The sequence below is a fragment of the Psittacula echo genome (genome assembly GCF_963264785.1).
Source record: "Psittacula echo genome assembly, chromosome: 1".
NCBI lineage: Eukaryota > Metazoa > Chordata > Aves > Psittaciformes > Psittacidae > Psittacula > Psittacula echo.
The window spans coordinates 82941823-82953503 of record NC_137735.1 but is presented as its reverse complement, the minus strand read 5'-3'; positions in this window follow the sequence as shown (position 1 = coordinate 82953503).

The following is an 11681-nucleotide window of genomic DNA, read 5'->3' as shown; positions in this document are numbered from 1 at the left end:
CAGCAGCACACAGAGCACTGAGCATCTCTGGCACAATACAAGCAGCAGCTGAGAAGCCAGGAGTACACAGAACTGCCAGGACTACTTGGTGTCACGATGTCATCTCACTTGCCAAGAAGTAAGTGATTTTAGCAGCCAGGGTCCCCTCCCCTGAAGAATGACCATTCCCTTTTTGGGAATATGGTCATCACATCCCACCCAGCTCCTTTGTGTCGCATGTTGTGTACAAGTTGCTTGAAACACCATAAACGCTTTTACAGGAATGCTACACAGGAGATCAAAAACTTCTTTGTGTCTGTTATTCTCCTCTTTTGAGGGGGAAGGAGGCAGAGTTACGATGGGAGGGTGCTCCTGTTGAAATCCAGCTTTATTTTCTACTAAGTAACAGTAACTAACTAAGTACAGTTTTGAAAAAGGAGAACTTTTGTCTGCTAACTCGCTGTGCAGACTGAGAGTTGGGTTTTAGACTCGGGCAGAGTTAAGGAGTGCTTCAGCTGCTGCATCTGAACAGTTCGGAAAACCCAGATGTTACTCTCATTTGTATCGGTTACACAGACAAAACCATCTTGGGGCATTTAGACTTGCCCAGAGAACGCTTCCATTTAGCTACTCATCTGCTACCTTTTTTGCCCACTCTCAGCTGTCGTAGTTCTCCTATCCAAAATTTCACAGCAATTGTTTTAGCAAAAGCTGGCAATGAAATCTGCAGGTAACAGGAGTGGAATTTAACATGAAATCAGTGGGTGGTAGTCTTCACACTAATTAGGATTTCCCTGTTCATAGATAAAGCCTCATCAAAGTTCATATCTTCAAGGGAGTGCATTTTGATTATAAGAAGTCTAAATGAGGTAGGCTGCCCTATTCGTCACACCCTGCTACTTCTAGTATCTCTCATTTCCTTCTTTGCCTCTCAGCTGGAGTTTTGTCTGGTCCTCACTGGGTCTGACTGCCATGGCCTTTGTTACTGGAGCTGTGGGAATGTGGGTACCGCTGTTTCTTTACAGGGCTCAGCTTGTCCAGGGCACTGTGTCACCGTGCCTCCAAGAGACATGCAATTCATCTAACAGGTGAGGTGCACACGGCTGTGGAAACACCCTTGGGAACACTGCACAGGGCTGAATGCCAGTTTGTTTAAAGACAGAAGGTAGGATGTGACTGTGAACGCTTCTTGTGAAGGCAGTTGGGTGTGAATGTTGTACTACCTTGCTTCCCGGGATGCTGAGGCCAAGTGGCCTTTTGCACCACCAAGGGCAAAACTTAAAAATAACAATTAAATAATAATATATATAACAATTAAATAATAACACTTAAAATAAACAGCCTGTGTTCACATCTGTCTTCCCTGTGTTTGATTCCTGGGCCAGGCCACAGGGTGTAGTTTTCCAGCAGCCTCTGCTTGTGGGTACTTGCTTCCCTTGTTCAAACTCAGCTGCGTGGTTGAACAACAGTTATTATTATTATTACTGTTTCTTCTTCTTATTTCACTAGTTTTCCTCCACTTTGCCTCTCCTTTGAGCAGTTGCAATTTGAGGGCAAGACTGCACAAACGTGGTGCAAAAGACAGTGGAGAGACAGAAACTCTGCTCTGGATCACCCCAACAGTAATACTAAAAGCGTGGTACCCCCAGAGCTGTTTGGATTCTGCTCTGTCTATGGCCAAATAGCTGCTTCTTACACAGAGCCACCAACCACTTGGGTCACGCAGGCTAATTTGGGGTGGCACAGGGCTGTCAGTAGGAGGCGGGTGGAACGGCGGGGCCGGTGGAGCAGGGCCGCGAGCTCTAGAAGGCGGCGGCTGCCGAGGTAACGCCGCGCGGCTCCCGCAGCGCGCTCCGGGCCGGTGGCCGTTGCTGCAGAGCGATCGAGAGCGATGGCGCTGCCGGGCCCGTGGCGCTGCCCTTGTTGCTGGCCGTCGGCGCTGGCAGTGGCGCTGTCGGTGGCGGTCGCCTGCCTGCTGCAGGGATTGCTGCTGGCAGCGGCGCTGGGCGCAGGGGGTGCCTGCTGTGCGCTGCGGTCCCGCCCGCCCGCCAGGCGCCCTCCGGCCCGGCGCTCTCCAGCGCGATTCCTGCTCCCCCAGCGCCCTCCCCGACTGCCGCTGCCCTCGTACAGGCCCAGGCGCAGCCTGATCGCCCGCTTCCCAGCCACTCGGGACCAGGTTGCTTGGCGCCTGACGAGGAAAAGGGCCAGTAACGGCGGACCGGCCACTGTGATCGGCCGAGGTCTGAGCACCCCTCCCCGCGGCAACTGCCTCGGGTGAGCACGGGAGTAGGATGTGGGTGGGATAAGGACACGGGTGGCCCTGGTAAACAGGTGGGATAAGGACACGGGTGGCAGTAGGACACTCCTTCTCAGGGACATGGGTGGCACAGGGACACAGGTTGTCAGGGATGAGGGTGGCAGAGGGACACGGGTGGAATACAGGCACAGGTGGCAGGGAGACGCAGGTTGTCAGGGATGAGGGTGGCAGAGGGACACGGGTGGAATACAGGCGCAGGTGGCAGGGAGACGCAGGTTGTCAGGGATGAGGGTGGCAGAGGGACGTGGGTGGGATACGGAGACAGCTGGCACAGGGACATAGGTTGTCAGGGATGCAGGCGTCAGAGGGCACGGTTGGGTGCAGACGTGGATGGCACTGTGATGAGGGTGCCAGGCCCATATCGCTTCCCTTGGTGCTGGCCTGCGTGGTGCTGCAGGGATGGCTGTTGGGCACAGGGGGTCCTGGGGTGTGATGAGATCCTGCCAGCCCGCATCGCTCCTGTCTTATGTCGCCCGTATGGCAAAACGGCCTCTACAGTGGCGTGACTGCAGGTGCCGTCCATGCTGAGGGCACCCGTCCCGCCGCTGCTGACTCGGGTGAGCTTGGGAGGAGGATGGGATCGGATCTTCCTGCCACTAACAGCGGCTCCAACTGTTGTCTGCCAGCAGAGCCCCGCCGCAGTCCGTGCGCCAGCAGGACCCGCTGCCGCAGGACCGGAGCCCTGAGACCGTTCCCCCACCGGTACGCTGGGACAGATGATGAGAGAAAATCTCTTTGCTGTGCTGGCACCTTTTCAGCTGGAGGCAGCAGCGCGTGTGGGAGCCCTGTGTTCCCACTTTGACACAGGTCTCCTCAGCAGCTGCTGAGCTGTAGTAAAACACTGCTCACGTCTTGGGCTGGGCTTGCAGATGTGCGAGTGGGACGTAGTCGTGGCTGGTGGAGCTCTGCAGCTGTGCAGTGAAAGGTTTTATCCCGGGTGGGTCAGTAGGGAAGGGTTTACTCTGGCTGGGCCAGCAGCGTCCTCCCTCCCTCCCCATTGCCTTGGCCAGTAAAGAGCCTGGAGGCTGCTTGCTCCCAGAGCGGATTCAGGTTGAGGTGCTCAGACTTTGCCCTCCACAGACACCGCAGAGGTAAGTTGAGCAGTGTTGAAGCAAGAGAGGCTGTGGGCTCAGTAGCCAGCACCTGGGAGATGGGATTTACTCTGTGATGAGCAGGAGAAAGGGAGGCTGTGCTCCCCTGAACCAAATGAGTTACTCCTGGTCTCTTTCCACATGCCAATAGAAGAGGATGTGCGTGAGGGAGTCCCCGCAGTCTGGCCCAGGATCCTGCTGCGAGGTGCCACTTTGGACAGGAAGGTAACGTACTGCTCATCCAGCCGGTGCCTGCTTGTCAGTGCCGGCCAGGAAGAGAGCAGTCGCTTTCCCAGCTGAGCCGGTGCCCAAGGCCTGCTCTCCACCGGAGCTGGGACATTCCAGGCCCGTGAGACATGGCTGCTGGGTCACCCAGTGGTGGGGAAGCTCCCTTGTTGTGTCCATCAGCATCCCTGCTGCCTTGTGCCCCTGCGGCGCTGGCGGCAGCGCTGACCTGCACCATCCCTGCCCTGCCCGCAGGCCGGGTTGGAGCTCGAAGGGCTCAGACTGCTGCAGCGGTGGCGTTGCCCTGTGGCACTGGCATGTCCTGTCCCAGCCTGGGGCTGACCCTAACTGGCTCTCTCCCACTTGCACAGGGAATGGGAATTGTTGCGACCGGAAGACCGTGCTCCAGGAAGAGCCAACAAGGCCGTGCAGACCGAGGAAGGTGAGTGTAGGTGGGGCCCAGCTCTGTGCCGGGCTTGGATGGGCCCCTGGCGCGGGCCTGCTCACATTCCAGGCGGAACTCATGGCAACACTTCCTCAGCCGAAAGGGAGAGGAAACCCCGTGTGCCCATCGCGGAGAGGGTCCCGTGGCACAGTGCGAGATGTGGGCCCGTGTGGCAGTTTGTGTGGTTTGTGGTTCGGGTGGGCAGCGTGCAAGGAGCGTCTGTGGAGGTGGGAAGGGGCCGCCGGCCCGTGGAGCCCCAGCAGGCTCTTGTGAGAGCTTCCCCACGGATCTCTTGTGGCCAGCTGCTGCCCCAGGGCATCGCAGCCTTGTCTGTGGCTGAAGGCCGTGTCCCTGGCTCTGCCCTCCAGGACGGGCATCCGGAGAGGAGTGAGAAGGGACAACCCCCTTGGTGCAGGCCAAACACCTCTGCTGGGAGCTGCTCCTGACTTGTCTCCTCCTGTAGCTGTCAAGAGGCCCGAGGAGAAGCGGCGGCAGTCCCCGAGCCCACCACCTGCGCTGGGGAAAGGAAGGCCACGCAGGAGGAGCATCTGCCTGCTGGTGCCTGGCGAGACCCACCCACTGGTGCTGGTACGTCGCTGTCTCGCAAGCCTCTTTTGCCCTCCTCTGGGGATAGAATGGGCTCAGTGCAATCCCTGCAGGGCTGGGAGCAGGCTGACCTGCCTGCCTTGGGGCAGGAGGCCTCATCCTTGGCCGAGTGGGAACTGATGCTCTCCCCTGCCCCAGCGTGTGGTGGCTGTGCGTGACTGCTGCCCGCTGCTGGAGCAGGTACTGGCCTGGGCAAGGCTGCCGTGGCCTCAGCGCCAAGCCGGTGCCAAAATGAAGGGGGACCGGAGCTCCGCCGTGGCTGTGGCAGAACCACGGCTTCACGGCTCTGGCACGCGCCTGCTTGCACACCTCCTTCAGAGCGGCTCTGCTGGCTGCCCTGAGAAGGAGCTAAGCTACTGCTCTCTCTTGGCAGTTCCCTGAGCTTATTCCTGGGTACCCCACCACAGAGATGACCCTAAACGAGGAGAGGGAGGCAGCGTGGCAGCGCTACCGACAGCTCTTGGGACCTAAGGCTGGTAAGGGCAGACTGGGAATGCGAAGGGCACGGCAAGGAGGAGAAAGCCACGGCCTGGGCTGGCAGGGTGCAGCGCAGGCCGAGGAAGCTCCTGGGCCAGTGCTGCCTGGTCCTCGGGTCTGATGCTCTTCGAGACTTGTGAAGACTCGGGACGGAGTCCTCGTGTCCCGCAGTCCCCAGCGTGATTGATGGGCGAGGTTGCCCAGGGCCGGAGCTGTGAGCTGTTCAAGCTGGGAGGCTCTGCTAAGGGGTAGTCCCGTGCGGCAAGTTGCGGGTCCTGATTTCTTGCTCCCTCCCAGCAGCCATCACCCAGGGCTGCTCAGGCACCAGCCACACACAGGCAGCATCCACGACCACAGCATCAGTCGTTTCTGGGCAAGCGGCTTCCACCACCACCGGCTTTCCTGACACCACGCAGTCCAGAAGCAGGAGCGCGCCCGTCTTGCCAGGTGAGTCGGGGTGGACAGGGCTTCTGTGGGGGTGAAGGGCAGGGCTTGATTTAGGCAGCAGCTTTCCTGCCGCACCTGGCTGAGCTGCCTGGGCTCAGCAGCCCTGAGGGGCTGGTGCTGGGGCTGTGCAGAGCCTTGCCGTGCGAAGGAAGGGAAGGTGCCTCCGTCACTCGCTGCCCCAGTCCCCAGCCCTGGCGGGTGGAGGGCAATCTGAAATGCTGCTCCTTGCCCCCTCTGGATGCACTGGATGCATCGGCTCCTGCGGCTGCTGCCAACTCCCTAAAAGCCAGGCTCTTCCTCCTTTGCCGACCCCGGCTCACAGTGGTGTGCTGCTTTCCAGGGACTCCTGCGCCCTTCTGGGGCCAGCGCCCATCAGGCCTCGGACGAGACCCCGCTTCCTCTGGTATGGACGCAGTTGGTGCTTCAGGCTTGAGGAGCTGATGGGTGGTGGTGTCCCCTTGGGCTAGGGGATGGCGGAAGGGCCGGCTCAGGTGGTAGCTACTGGCCTCCAGGGATGCAAAACCTTCCATTCCCCCCGGGATAGGGATGGGGGTAGCCCCGGTGCCAGCTCAGAGTGCGGCTGCAGAGACCTGAGCAATGGTTGTGCTTCCAGGTTCGTCCACCTCTTCCAGCCGGGCAAGATCCAAGGACGGAGCCTGCAAGCGGCACAAGGCACGGATCCATCATTTCTGCAATAAGTAATGGCCAGTGCTGCTGGCCCCCACCTGTGCGGGCTGCGGTTCAGAGCAGCCCCGAGGCGGGACCAGAGTGATGGGGCCAGGCCCCGTTTCTGCTGCCAGCAAGAAGCCGTGCTGGGTGGCAGCGCCTGGGGTGGGACAGGGGGAACTCTTCCTACTGGAAGAGCTCCCCAGCCGGGGCTGATGAACCTCTGTGCGTCTGTGCAGCCTTTCCGTCCTGGCTTTCTTTTGCCACGTTTCCTAAGGTGTAAACTTTTGCTCCAGCCCTGGCAGTCTCTCCCCTCCCTTCTTATCCCCTTGCCCATGTTGGGGTGCTCTGGAGCCACTGGGGGACTCCCGAGCAGACTGGGGTCCTCCCCCTCCCCAAATCCCCATTGCTTTTCAGTTGTGGCTCATCCCCACCTGTTTGGGATTTACCAGCTCCCAGGACCTGCGGTGCTGTCTCCCCTGGTGCTGTGCAGTGGGAGTGGGGCAGAGGCTGCTGGAGCCAGGGGTCACCCGAGAGCTGCTCCCCCCTGCCCGTGGGGTCCTCACCACCCCCAGGAGGCCTTCGCTGCTGGGTCTTTTACTCCCTGAGCCCTGTAATTGTGTGTGTTGGCTGCAGTCTAAATTAGCCAAAACCCCACAAATATTGAAACCTTCTTTAAGGAAATCACACTTTGTTTTGATATTTGAGCTGTTACAGCACCTGCTTCCTTCTAAATTGCGATGCACATGGGTGGGACTAAACCTGTTCTCTTTGGTTTTTTCACTTCCCGAAGGAGGAGGACCGCAGAGATGCCAAGTGGCCTTTTAGGCCACCAGAGGCAAAACGTCGGCGTCTATGATGTTTATTGAAGATTTTTATTGTTCTGTGTTTGGTCTACGGCTGTTGTAATATTCTTGTTATACTGTTGTTGTTTTGTTCTTATACTGTACTTGTTTTGTTGGTTTATTGTAGCTTCTGGTTGTTATACTGCTGTTCTGTTGTTAACACTAGTAAACTAGTATTTTTATCATAATTCTACTATCATTTTAGCGTATTTTTTTACTGTCAATATACAACTTCCACCCCCCCCTACTACATCCCCCACCCCCTGTTTTTATGTCCCCTACTTAAAATAAACAGACTATGTTCACATCTGCCTTCTCTGTGTTTGATTCGTGGGCCGGGGCACAGGTGCCACTGTCCAGCACCCTTTGCTTGACCCATCACTAAGCATCCCCTCTGACTGCAGATGCTCCCCATGGTGCTGCAGCACTCAGTTTACAGAAGGTCAAGGACAGAGAAGTGCCTTGGCAACGGCAACCAGAGGGGTCTTTACGCTCTTGAGCAGAGGTGGATGGGCTGAACAAAACACCTAGGGTGCTCCCCAAGCTCAGGGGTGCCAGCGGCATCCTCCGTATGGCTGGGAGAAGGTAGGTGGGGAAGCTGGGGGGGCAAGGCGCAGGCAGGATGGGGCAGCCGCAGGCTGCACATGCCAGAGCTCTTGCCCTTGCATGACCTTTTCCTTTCAGTCACCTGAAATAGTTCAGGGGATCCTTCCCCTGACGGTGCACCTGGGCTGTCCCCACAGTGATGGCTGTGTCCCCCTTCTTCTCCCAGCCCTGCCATCATTAGGTGCGTGTTTGTGGCTTCTGCAACCTATTGGCTCATTTGGCCAAGTCGGGTGATGCCACCTCGGGCTGGCACTGCCACCCCTGGTTTCCCCTGCTCCCTCGGTCCCCAGATAAGTCTGGGCTGGGGAAGTCCACCCGGGCCAATAGCCTCTTCCTGATAGGCATGCGCAGAGGCCGCAAGCTGCTGAACGCTGAAGGTGAGGAGGGGAACAGTGCCAGGGATGGGGTGTCCTGGGTGGCTGGGGTTTGGCACAGTCCCGTGCTGCTCCTGAGGGGGCTGCAGCCCCTCTCCCTTCCCAGCCGGGCTCCTCCGGGTCTCCGATGCTGCCTGCAGCAGGCTGCCACCTGCCCAGAGGTGCTGGGGACGGCTCCACAGCAGCAGGGGCCCCTCCGCCTGGCACGGGCACACTCACAGGGGCTTTGGCCTCACTGGGGAAACAAGAGGCAGCTTCTGGGACTCCCAGAGAAGGCAGCTCCCCCCAGCAGCACAGGAAAACAAAGTGCTGTGGAGCACCTTCAAGGTGCAAGTGACCGGTATCATTTTCCCATCTTTCTCGTCCCCCCACCCCTCCGAATTAGCATCACTGCATCTTTTGCTTTTTTAAGGAAAATGTAGTTTTGTGAAAATAGACGTGATTATAATACAACGTGATACTAAATAAAAATGTACCGTATCACCAACACTCTGGACGCTCTGCTGGCATCATTCACGTACCGCAGGGAACTGTCCTTCTCAAAACAAGTACCCCACTGAAATATGCAAAGAAAGTAACGCTGACAAGAACAGAAACCCTGCAGTACAAAGCTCTCTGTGGCTTAGAAAGGGATGTGCCTGAACTCGGAGAACACACCATCTCAAATGAAAATAGCTGCCATCTCTCCATCCCAGCTCTGCTTTCTAAATGCTCCAAGTCGGGAGCAGCCCACTGAAACAGCCAAAGAAAACTGTGACCAAGGCAGACACCAACCAAGCAAATAAATAAAGAAATGAGAGTAATAATAAAGAACGAAATCAGGCGGAGTCCCCAGCCAGTGTGCAGTCAGGGAGCAGCAACCACAGGAGCAGCTTCCAGCAGCCCGCTGGCTCCACAGGCAGAGGTATGGACCCCTTCAGGGTATCGCTCCTCCCTGCACGGGAATCCTGGTGCCAAACAGGACTGAGGCAGTGTGGGATGCTCCTAGGCACAGCTGCATATTCACAGGTTGACAGAACAAAGAACTCACTCCTCAGCCCAGAGACAGCAAAGAGGATTCACGGAAACAGGGAAGTGCAGATTCTCTGTGCAGGAAGTGAAGGAGTTGACACAACCTCCTTTGGACCAGAGAAATACCAGCGTGTGGAGGACAAGGGATCTCTTCCTCCAGGGCCGGGGCTTTGCTGGGAAAAGCCCTTCAGCAAACTTACAGCCAGAATATAAGTTCTAATTTAAAATATTCCCAGGCACCTGGTGCCCTGAGGGCTGCCAGGGGCAGGACGCGCTACTGTGGAGGTAGCTGTGTCCTAGAGCTGAGGCCTCACGCACCCCAGTGCCATGACGCTGCCTTCAGAGCCACTGCCCACACTGGGTGGGCACCCACGGCCGCGCTCTCAGCAGAGATCACAGCTCACAGACCCACTGAAGAGTTTTCTCTCTCTTCAACGTGCATTTTTCCCCTGTGAAAACACTCTAGAGTCAGCTTATTGCAGAGGGCTTCTCCTGAATTGGCAGTCTCTGTGGGCACTGCACAGGCAATCTTCACAGAACAACAAATCTCTTATTAACTTCTCTTACTGGACCCACGTGTTTTGAAGAGCTCTTTTCCTCTGAAGAAGATGCCTCTCTTCTCTTCACTCTGACCAGCTACAGGACTGCATCTCAAAACAGCCAGCAATGCCTGCTCTGGACACTGCCCGCCCAGGCCCAAGGCAGGAGGGTGGTAGAGCAGCAGGAGTTGGTGAGGAGTTGCTCTGCTCAACAGACCCACCTGGATTCAACTGAGTGCGAAAAAGAGAAAACAAGAGAAAAAGGCACAAGTTAGAGCTGGTGAAGGACATCACACCAACAGACACCTCAGTCAGAGAACCCTGCCTTCTCCCCAACAGCTGCCCCTCACCCTGCACGGCTCAACTCCCCTATGCAGCTGCAGATCCAGTTAGGAAGTTTCCAGGGGATTTAAACTGTCTTGTACCCATGACCCAGACGCTGCCTGAGCTCAGACATTCTGAAATGCCTTAACTTTGGGCCAAGGACAGGACAGCAGAAAAGCCCCACTGAGGACACCGTGAAAGATGCCGAAAAGGAAGCATCTCCTGAGAGCACAGACGAATGGCTCCTGTTGCATCCGCGTGCGGCTCCCTGGGCCAGGGGGTCATAGTGGACTCCCAGCACACTCTGGGGCAGAAGGCAGGGCATTAAAAACAACCTAATAAGAACAAGGGCTGTGCAAGACCTTCCGAAGTTCAAGGAGACTCGCTAAGCTGGGAGGCTTCTGCAGCGGTGGCCATGATGAGAAATTCAGCATCTTGCAGGGCATCCATCAGAACTCGCCGCAGGAGAGGCAGAGATCAAAGTCTGATGCTCTGCAGTGGCACAAATAACAGAGAAGTTCATGATGGAGCAGGACACGGACAAGTCCTGGATCAAGTGGCATGCAGCAAACGACACGTGTTCCTAAGTCACCTGAGCATTTGGGAATGTTAACTGGACTCCACGGTCCCAAATAACAAGCTGTACGCTGCCCCTTTTGGAAAGAGCTTTTAGAAATCAGAAAGCGTCCTGGCCCTGGGCTCGGTTTCCTCTTCCCAAAATACCAATGGCAGGTCAGTTCCAGCAGCAGCCTTCTCTCCATGATCTCATCTCGCTGGGTTTAGGCATCTGGACAGGGACCATTTCTGACCTGGCAGGACAAACTTTCCCAAGAAGCTGCAAAGTTTAGCAGGGAAGAGGCTCTGTGCTTCTGAGGCCCTGGAGACCACTTGTCCCACTGCCTTCTCTTCCACACAGCTTTCACACACCAGCATCTTCCAAGCTCCCAGCTGTACATCCTATGCAAAGACAGAAAAGTTCTTTCACTGATGCTGAACTTGTCTTTAGCAGAAAGAGGTGCAAAAGTCATCAGAATAACATTTGCTTATTAGCGGGCTGAGATTCTGCATTGTTTTATTGTATTGTAAGAAGGAGCTGGAATTTACCGAGTTGCTGAATTGTGGACTGTGGGCAAGCTTTGAAGGTCAGGTTCTCACACCTGTGCTTAACCAATTCTGCATTAGTTGTTAAGGGCCTTAAAGATATGTATCCAATCACAATGTGCCAAGTTACTGTAAGCTACATTAAGCAATAGTATATAAAGAGTTAGTTTTCTATAATAAATGGCTTTTGTCTGATCACATTGATCTCCGACTGAGTCCATTCCTCGACAGAGGGGACCTTGGTTGCTAAAATCACTTACTTCTGGGCAAGTGAGATGACACCGTGACACCAAGTAGTCCTGGCAGTTCTGTGTACTCCTGGCTTCTCAGCTGCTGCTTGTATTGTGCCAGAGATGCTCAGTGCTCTGTGTGCTGCTGTCCTTCTCTGGGTCCTGTGAGGGACCAGCAGAAGCAGAAGAACCGGTGCCAGACCTCCCAGGCAAGGAGTTATCTGTAGACACAAGCAAGGCTGGTTAGAGCAAGGGTACCCGTGGAGTGAAAAGTCTACAGAACTTCAAATTCAGCATTAGAATTACGGATTGGAGAATGCAGCCATGCTCAGAAATGAATGTAACTTGCGGTTTGTAGGTCATTTTTGTAAAGAAGAGTGGCTTTGGTGATGTATGGT